The sequence below is a fragment of the Pseudopipra pipra genome, chromosome 2, assembly GCF_036250125.1.
Source record: "Pseudopipra pipra isolate bDixPip1 chromosome 2, bDixPip1.hap1, whole genome shotgun sequence".
In the NCBI taxonomy this organism is placed as follows: domain Eukaryota; kingdom Metazoa; phylum Chordata; class Aves; order Passeriformes; family Pipridae; genus Pseudopipra; species Pseudopipra pipra.
The window spans coordinates 106,146,818-106,155,557 of NC_087550.1; the positions used below are offsets into that span (position 1 = coordinate 106,146,818).

Sequence of the window (8,740 nt, forward strand, 5' to 3'; positions counted from 1 at the left end):
CTACCACTCTTCTCTTCCGGTCTGGTTGTGATATGTTGACATTTCTGCAGGAGCGCCCATTGGGCAGAACTTCAAAACTTCTAGGGGTTTCCACCCCTTGGGGTCTACCACTTTTCTCAGCCTCTGGGGGAAAACAAGGTCCAAACCACGACAGTCAGTGGCCAAGAGTGAGTTGATGAAACAGGTCCTTCTCTTGTCATCTGAAAAGTCATATACGACACTGGATCTATAATCAGATCTCTTAATGCATTTTGTATTAGCTTTTTGTATTAATTTCAGGAACTAATTTCAGTTGTTGTTACTATAATAGTTACTAAAAAAATTTACATTACCAAAATGTATACAACACACAACAAAATACCAGAGAACATAAAGTAAGCATTCTCTGGGTAAGGGATTTAAGCTGTAGGGTAAATTTATAAAGAAATCTAAACAAACCTAAGGTGCTTCACTATTCTAAGCATTTGCTGCAATATCTTTGAGAATAAGAAGCTTGAAAGCATGTTTATCGTGGTACCTATCCCACTTAAAATAAAAAAACAAAAGCTCCAGTCAGCCAGCATCAATAGTAGACTCGTGACCCAATTTTTTTTAAAACAATCTATTTGAAGAGTCTGGGAAAATATCAAAGGAATCTGTTATTTGGAGATGATTAAATGTTAGTTAGGACAGCAGTATAAAACCTTGAAACAAAACATTCTCAAAGGTCATCTTTGTCTTACGTACTGAAATTGGAGTATAAATATTTTAACTTAGTTTTAAGATGTTTTTGACTTAAAAGTTTCAGTTATGCCTGATGGTTCAAGAGAACTTGCACACACTGTGAAATTCTTTTACATTTTAAAATTCTAGGATGGAGTTCAGACATAACCTCTTCTCTAGAAGGGATCTCTTGAACCTAGCATTAGGGCTTCTGACTTAGTGCAATTGGATCTCCTTATGGTAACATATTAAATAAGTAGAGAGAGCTTCTCCGGAAATTTCTTTTTAAAATTTTGGTGAAGTGGAAAAGAAGGCTGGAGTGACTAGTACTTCAATAACAATGTCTGTTCATATACTGCTTTGAGATCTAAATATGTTCGAACTTACTAATTGAAGAGGCTTTACAAGTCCCCTAGATTCCCTTGACAGAAAAAATGAGATCCTTCTCATGGTCTCACAGGTACATGTTTTTATTAGTGCTTGGTATCTGGTTTGTGTAATATCAAGCCTTGCAGGATCCTGAAAAAGTTGCTGGCCCAGAATTCTGTGTCACTGATTGCTTCTAATTCCATTACCCCAGTTGTTCTGTTTGGTTTGCATGATTCTTGTCAACAGAGTGTGCCTGTTTATTCCTTATCAAGGAGATTAGCATTGATAGGAAAAATGCCAGAACAGATAAGATGCTCCTTATTAAGGCTCCTTCTGATGGTGATCATTTTGTTAGGGGGTGAGGAAGGAAGGGAAGCCTGATTGTTCATTTTCCATATATGACACTCTTCTGTGACAGCATATTCTTCTTTGTTTCCCTCAAATTTCTTTCTGACAAAATTATCTTAGAATTTCACCTTGATGAAGAATTTACTTATTCTTTTCTTTCCTGTGCCCAAAGAGGGGGATGACCAAGAGGTAGGTTTTTAAACATATGAAAGGTGGTCCTTTTATATGTTGACCTAGTCTTTTATAAATTGAGATAATGTGGTCTCCAGGTTGTTTGTGTTAATAGCTACAAGTTCCAAAGGAATGGCTGTCTCTGCGCAGGCTCTCAGGAGATGCATAGACTTGACAAAGTCAAATGTCTTAAGGTGTCACGTGTGTGGAGTCCTCCTGATCAAAGTGTTCTACACTGAGTCTACTTTGGTAGTCTCACCAATAAATTACTCCATCTGTAAGATCAATCAAGCAACTATTGATGTGCCTTTGTACTTGCTCTGGAAGGACATTCAGGATAAAGCAGCTGGCTGGAAGCAGCTACAGAAAGTACACAAAGCAGACAGGCACCAGGACACTGCAAAGAGTTACTTTTCCTTCAGAAGAGAATAGTGTGTTTCTGTTTATGCCAATCCCAGACTCATCAAGTCGTCTATCTTGAAAAACCCTTTCAAAAATTTAATGAGTCTGTGCCTCTCCTATGTCTAGCAGCAGTAGAATTTGTTTCTTTGTAAGAGTGGTCTTCTGAGGTTTTTATCAGGTACATTTGCCCATGAAAAAAGTGGGATGTTGCCTCAAGAACCTGAAATATGCCAAACTTCACTGTAGTGGTGGAATCACCCTCCCTGAAGTGTTCAAAAGGTGTGTGGATGTGGCACTTGGGGCACTTGTTTAGCAATTGGACTCCATGATCTTAGAGGTTTTTTCTGACCTTAGTGATTCTATGATTCACATCGCTAAGTGGGTAAAGTTTTCTGGTGAAGTCTCATTTCACTATTTATGATAGCATCCCTGACCTGAGGAGATTTCTTCTTGGCGTTGTAGCAGTGGCAGGCAGGTGTCACCCAAGTCTGCGTCGTCTGAAAATTCCAGTGCGTGACACTAATTCTCACACTGTCATTCAGATATTAATTGTTGCTGCTATCTCACTAGGATGGTGCAGATGCATTGGATTGTATCAATGTTATTACTAGAGTATTTCTTTGCTCTAAACAGGCAAAAAAGCAGATTAGGAATTGAAATTGCTTGAAAGTAATTTGGTTTCTGGTACACAACAGAGAAACTTTCCTAACTTTACAGCAACAGCTCATCTTTAAGTCAATATTCATACCACCTTTCATGTTTAAAGATGTAGCTACTACTAGTAGTCAAAACACTTGCCAGAGAATGTGCAAACAGAGGGTTTGGCTGTAATTCCTGAGATGCTGTCTACCACTAAGGAAAGTTTGTCTGTCTGTTCCCCCAAACACTCAGCTATTTACAGAAGGCACAGAGAGGGAGAACACACCTGTGATGTGGAACAATTATTGCGATTGGAACTGATAACTTTCAGGCCACTGAGTCAAGTCCTCTGTTGCCATGATGAACTGCCTGATTTTATTTCATAAAATCATCTATCTTTTAACGTTACATGGGGGTATTTATATGTTTGATAGTGTACCCAGTAATGCAATATTATTGGAACCTCATCCTTCCAGAGGGCTTAAAGACACTTCAGCCAGATTTGTCCTGTTAGGAAATGCTATCCATAATAATGGACATTGGCAGGAAAATGGGTTTTGAAGCTTCTGGTCCTGGAATGAGTGAAAATAATATGCTTTTGTATGAGTAGTATAAAAAAGGAGGTCAGTGTGAAATTAAAGTGGCCTGATTAGTGACTCACAATGATGTCCTGATCAGAAAGTTTTCATTGCATTGTCTCTCACATTCAGCCTTGCAAAAACTGGTTTGCTGATCAGTGACATGAACAGCAAGCTTATGGTGGTTGACTTGGACAGTACATTCAGGTTGGGTTCCTACATTTCCCTTCTGGTGTGTTTGGTGATTTAAGGTGATAATTTCAGCTCTGCAATGCTGAAGCCATGGATTTTGAATGTAATATGCTCAAGGTCAGGTCTCCCAGCCATCTGGAGATTGGACATCATCCAGTAAGATCCCATTATCTAAAGTCCATGTTAAAATTGTCTTCAATGGGGAGAAAGATTGTAGAGAAGCAAGCACAAATTACAATTAAATTCAACTCTAAAGTAACTGATAGTGACTTGTGAATAATTTTCAGTGCTTTGTGCTTTTTACTACCACATTTTTTCATTCCATGTGAACTTCCAAAGCGTTGTAGTGCCTTAGCATCCAGACTGTCCAAAGGCAGGAACAGATGCAGAACTGAAGTGTCCTAGAGAAGCACATCCAGTTTTCTGCTGTAGCAGGCAGCCAAGCTACATTGTGAAATGTAAAAACTATTAAGATAAGGCTAAATGAATGTGTGTTGTTGACTCCTGCAACGTCTGTTTGAAAGGCTGTTCTGAAACCACTTGCCTCTGTATGTTGGGGTAATATTTCTAATGCTTGTTGATCACTAGAATGGAAGAGGCTAATTCTCAAGAACAGACTTACAAAGAAACAAAATTACTTTTGACTTGCAAATTTCTCCCCTTTAGCTACAGTTCATGGACAATACTCTTGAGGGATTTTCTTTTATATTTTGCATTTGTTTCAGGGGTTTTTTTGCATACTTTTAATATTTTAATATGAACTAAGCATTTGTAGGCAAAATGTTTGGAAATGCTAGTTGCTTTTTTTTTTCCACTCTCTATCAACTTGTATTTAATTTCCCACAGTGTTGCAGATACCAAGTAGAACAAAGCTGAAGGTTTCCTATTATGATTTTGTTTGATCTATTGCAAATTAATTTACAGACTCAGTGATAGCTGCTGGGAAATGAAGGATTGGTTTTGTTTGGTCAGTGAAGATGACAGACATGGATCAAATAAGAGTTAACAATAATGCACTTGAACAGATTGAATCAGAACATAATGCATGTATTGAATTTGATTGCAACATGCATGGCCATGGAAAAGTTTTTTGTTTAAAACAAATCAAGGCTATGACTTAATTATCAAAGCAAAACAAGAGGCATAAAGACCTACATGTTTCTGATACTGCTTTTTTTTTCAAAAATAGCTCCCTTCACACAGTTATCTACATGTTTAATTTCCATGCATAATAGCAACAGTTATTGTTGTCATATGTTAAGAGAGATTAACAGATAGTAAGTACAAACAAAAACAAATAAGGCCTGAATAGAGAGGTGACAAAGAAGAAAAGACCTCTTTAATGTTAATTATAACTGGTAGGAAGTCTATACAAATGATATTAATTGTTTTCTATATGAATTGAAGGAACATTTAGTATCTATGCAATGTGTTTGGGCTTTTTATTGTAGGCAATACTTAGAAATCTTCATTTTTTAAATATATTTTATTGCAATATGTACTATTCACTGAAACTTCTATGGTTTTATCATTATTTCTTAGTAGCTGAAAACAAGCATAATAGTAAGCTGTTGATTTTGAATGGTTATTTTTATCCTACCATTTTTTTACTTTAAGCACCTGTATTTTGTGACCAGCAAAGGTCCCAGTGCTTTCTTCAACAGTGACTGCATTAGACTGGTACAACTGCATAAAGAAACTCACTTCAAATATCATTAGTCAGTGGTAGTTTAGGGGGACCATCTGTGCATTCCATTGTAAGACAGTGGAAGCAGTACCTTGTGAGTGGTATAGTCCTTTGTTTCTTAATTGTTAGCTAAAAAAATGCCAAAAGGTGGCAGGAAACACATTTACTTTTATTGTGCATTATTTTGATGCTTGTCTATTTTTGAGTATTCTGTTCAGCTGAAGCTGGGATGATGCTCCCATTCCAGGCTTTGTTTTTTCAGTTGCACTTGCATTCCCTAAGTATCTTGCTATCTGGCAGTTTCCATGCTTTGTTTTTCTAGTATAATAAATTGTTTCAAAGTTCAAATGTAGTCATTTAATACGTTTTGAGTCATGAGTGTTCTCTTCCTGCACACAGAATCTTTTCATAGTTACAGCTGAAACAATTACACTCTTTAACAGGAGGGATTTGGAATGGGTGAGGACACCCTCTGCATCTCCCCCTGCCTGGCTGTGTATTTGAAGGCCCTGCTTGTGTCAGACTGCTGCCAGATGTTTCATAGGTAGAGATGCCACATAATAAGCAAATGTGACATAAACAACTTTCTATACAGAGCATAGCTTTTGTCTCTAAAAATTAACTTAATGGAAGATCTGTGACAATTCATTATCCTTTCCAGAAATTTTTTTGTTCTCCCTCACTGTGGCTCTAATGACATTCTTGGTACTCACATAAGTGAGTGCCTGAAGATCTCATTGCTATCCTTGAGTAGCTATTTTTTCTGTAGAAGGTTATTCCAAGTCTGTCAAAACTGAGTTATTTAAAAAATGTGAGGCAACAGATAAATACCGTCCTCTTTTAAAAATAAATGTGAGCTTCATTTGCAAAACCAAAGCCAAGGACTATCTTTTTCACTTGAGGCTCATTTGTGCCTGCTGACTTCAGAAGACACAGGTCAGGTGTCTGTGTTAGGTCGTGTCCTAAGTTAGGATTTTTCACAATGAAGCATGTGCTGATGAAGTAGCTCAGTCTTGTTGAGCAGTGTCTTATCTTTATAATGTTAGTTCTGAAGTATTTGTCATAAATAAATTGTATATGACAAGGAAAGCAGTACTAGGACTGCTGGGGCAACAGTTGTGCAAGAAACCAAATTAAATTCACAGGTTTTTGAATTCTTGAAATTTTCTCATTGTGCAGTATTAAATGTGTAGTTATTTACATTGCTAATCTACAAAACAATAAAACTCAAACTTAGTGATCAGATCACTAATTACACTGTTTCCAACCCCCCTTATTTTATTAAGAGCATCTAGATTAGGGAGGATTTGCCTCATCCCAAAATCTGTTAGGTGAACTGGTTTTTGGAGATGATTTTTCTTCCTCCATTTACTATAAACAAATCATAGGGTGACCAACTTAAACTGGTTATCAGGCTTTTAGATATCAAAGTTGGGTGAAATGAATCTACCTGCTTATCTTAATAGACTCTTTCAATTCCTACATTATGGACTTGAGCACGCATTTTAGGAAGCAATTTGCATTGCTCTTGGCATGAAGTTCCACACACAGTTTTTTTGGTCTGGCAACATAGACATAAAAGCTCTGCTGTGCAAGGGCAGCAGGAAGTGTTTTGGTGGACTTTACACCAAGTGGGATAGTATTGAAATTGTGATATGGCTGGAAAAATGGTGAAAGAAGAGAGGTCTCTGCCATAAATGAAGTAAAGGATTTGAACTTTCATCTTAAAAAGATACATAAACAAACAAAAAGCCTGAAATAGCCTTGGAGAACTTTTGAAATTATTATGGAAGATATTTTTAAGTTGAAATTTAAGTGGAAATTAGGTATAAGTCATCGCCAGAACATACAGTTGGAACAGCTTGTTGAAGAGCCAGTGAGAATGGAATCAAGCAACTTTTTGAGTTGTTGTCTGATTCCTAGTATTTCCATGAAAGTACCAGGAATTCTGGTACAGTTAGGTTTAACTTCTTCGCAGGAGCTACAAAAATTTTGGAAACAGGCAAAAATAAGCAGTCACTATAACAGACACGAGCAGCTGATGATCTGAAGTGCAGAGTTTGCAGGGCTGAGCTGCTCAGGGGTGGTAAAAGCAGGAACTGCTTGAGAAGAGTTGCAGATACTGTCTGGACTTGTCAGTTAACACTGGAAGATGAAATCTTCTGCCAAGTAATGTGAAGTAAGGCAGATGCTGAAAACCAATCCTAATTTTGTATATAGAGTGCGTATTGACTTACAAGGGAAGAATAAAATTACAATTCTTGGATAATGATAAATACCTTTCTGGAAATGACTGCTCAGTGCTCAAATGCTCAGTAGTGCTCTAGGCAAACAGAACTTGAGGAAAGAAAAGAACAGAGAGCAAGATGGTAAATACCATTTTGTTTCTGTATAAATTCATGTTCATCTAGCATCCTAAATACTGTGTACAATACCGGTTTCATCTCCCTCCCCATTTGTCCTCTGTTTTCCCCCCAGTCCCCTCATTTCAAAAAAGACTTGGAAGAGATTCAGAGAAGGGCAACAAAGATTTGGAGTGATTTCCATTAAAGGAACAACTGAGTAAATTAGGACTGTGGTTTGGAAAAGAGTTTGATTGCAGGTGATGTGATGGAGGTCTGTAAAATCATGAGTGGCATGGAAAAAGTGAATGCGGAATGATTTTTCCTAGTCTCTCCTGATACAAGAACTAGAAGGCATTAAAAGAGAAAGAGTGTGTGTGTGTTCAAGAAAAGTAAGATACTTTTTCATATAGCATGTAGTTGTTCTGCAGTATATTGCAGATGCTAAAAGTTTCAATTGGTTGAAAAAGCACTTGAAGTTCATTGGGGTGGGAGTAGTAATGCATCCAGTTGCCACTGAATACAGAGACAATGATACAGGTGGTCCTTGAGCCATTTCCAAAAGTTGGGAAAATCTTTGGAAGAGTTTAACTGTGTGTTTTCTCTTACACTATTCCTTTGTATCTTATATAGGTGGTTCTTAGAGATGAGATGTAGTGTTCTTTTTAGCCTATGGTCAAACCTGGCACAAAAAGTGCATCCTTACCAGTCCCAGAATCATTCTTTGTTTCATACTCTTAAGAGAAGCCTTTTGTATTGTCTCCCTGAGCTTAGATAGAGCAAACTGGCTCAGATTTTATTCCATTTTAACTCAGGAAAATGTTAGTTTACATTGAAGTCCCGAAAGCTTTGTAAAAAAAATAAAATATTTGAAAACAAAGAAGAAAGGAAAGCTTCTGGCTGGCATCAGAAAACAGAAAAGTTAAAATTGGTTTTCCTCCTCTAAAGTGTAAGCAAGAAAATGGCACTTTACTTAAACATTTAATTTATTAAAGGTCTATGAGATGTCCTGCTGATTGGTCTACATAGTTGGATAAAATAATCCTGTTATTTTAATGCCTCATCTGGAGAAGAGAAGAGGTTTTGGTATATTTCAAAGAAAGGATGACTGCAGCGATCATAATGTGGGATTTTGAAGCAAGAAGACTTCAGCTTTGTTCTCTGCCATTACTTGTGTTTAAACAAGGACCATAGAATCGGCTGGGTTGGAAAAGACCTCTGAGATCATCAAGTCCAACCCTTGATCCACTCCCACTGTGGTTACTAGACCATGGCACTAAGTGCCACATCCAGTCTCATCTTAAAAACCT

General features: G+C 37.3%; 1 protein-coding gene across 3 annotated transcripts in view; it reads left to right on the top strand.

Moving 5' to 3' along the window:
- The window catches only part of POLA1 (DNA polymerase alpha 1, catalytic subunit), a 194,021-nt gene that overhangs the window by 117,845 nt on the left and 67,436 nt on the right, over positions 1 to 8,740 (top strand). The gene's annotated exons all lie outside the window — the stretch shown is intronic.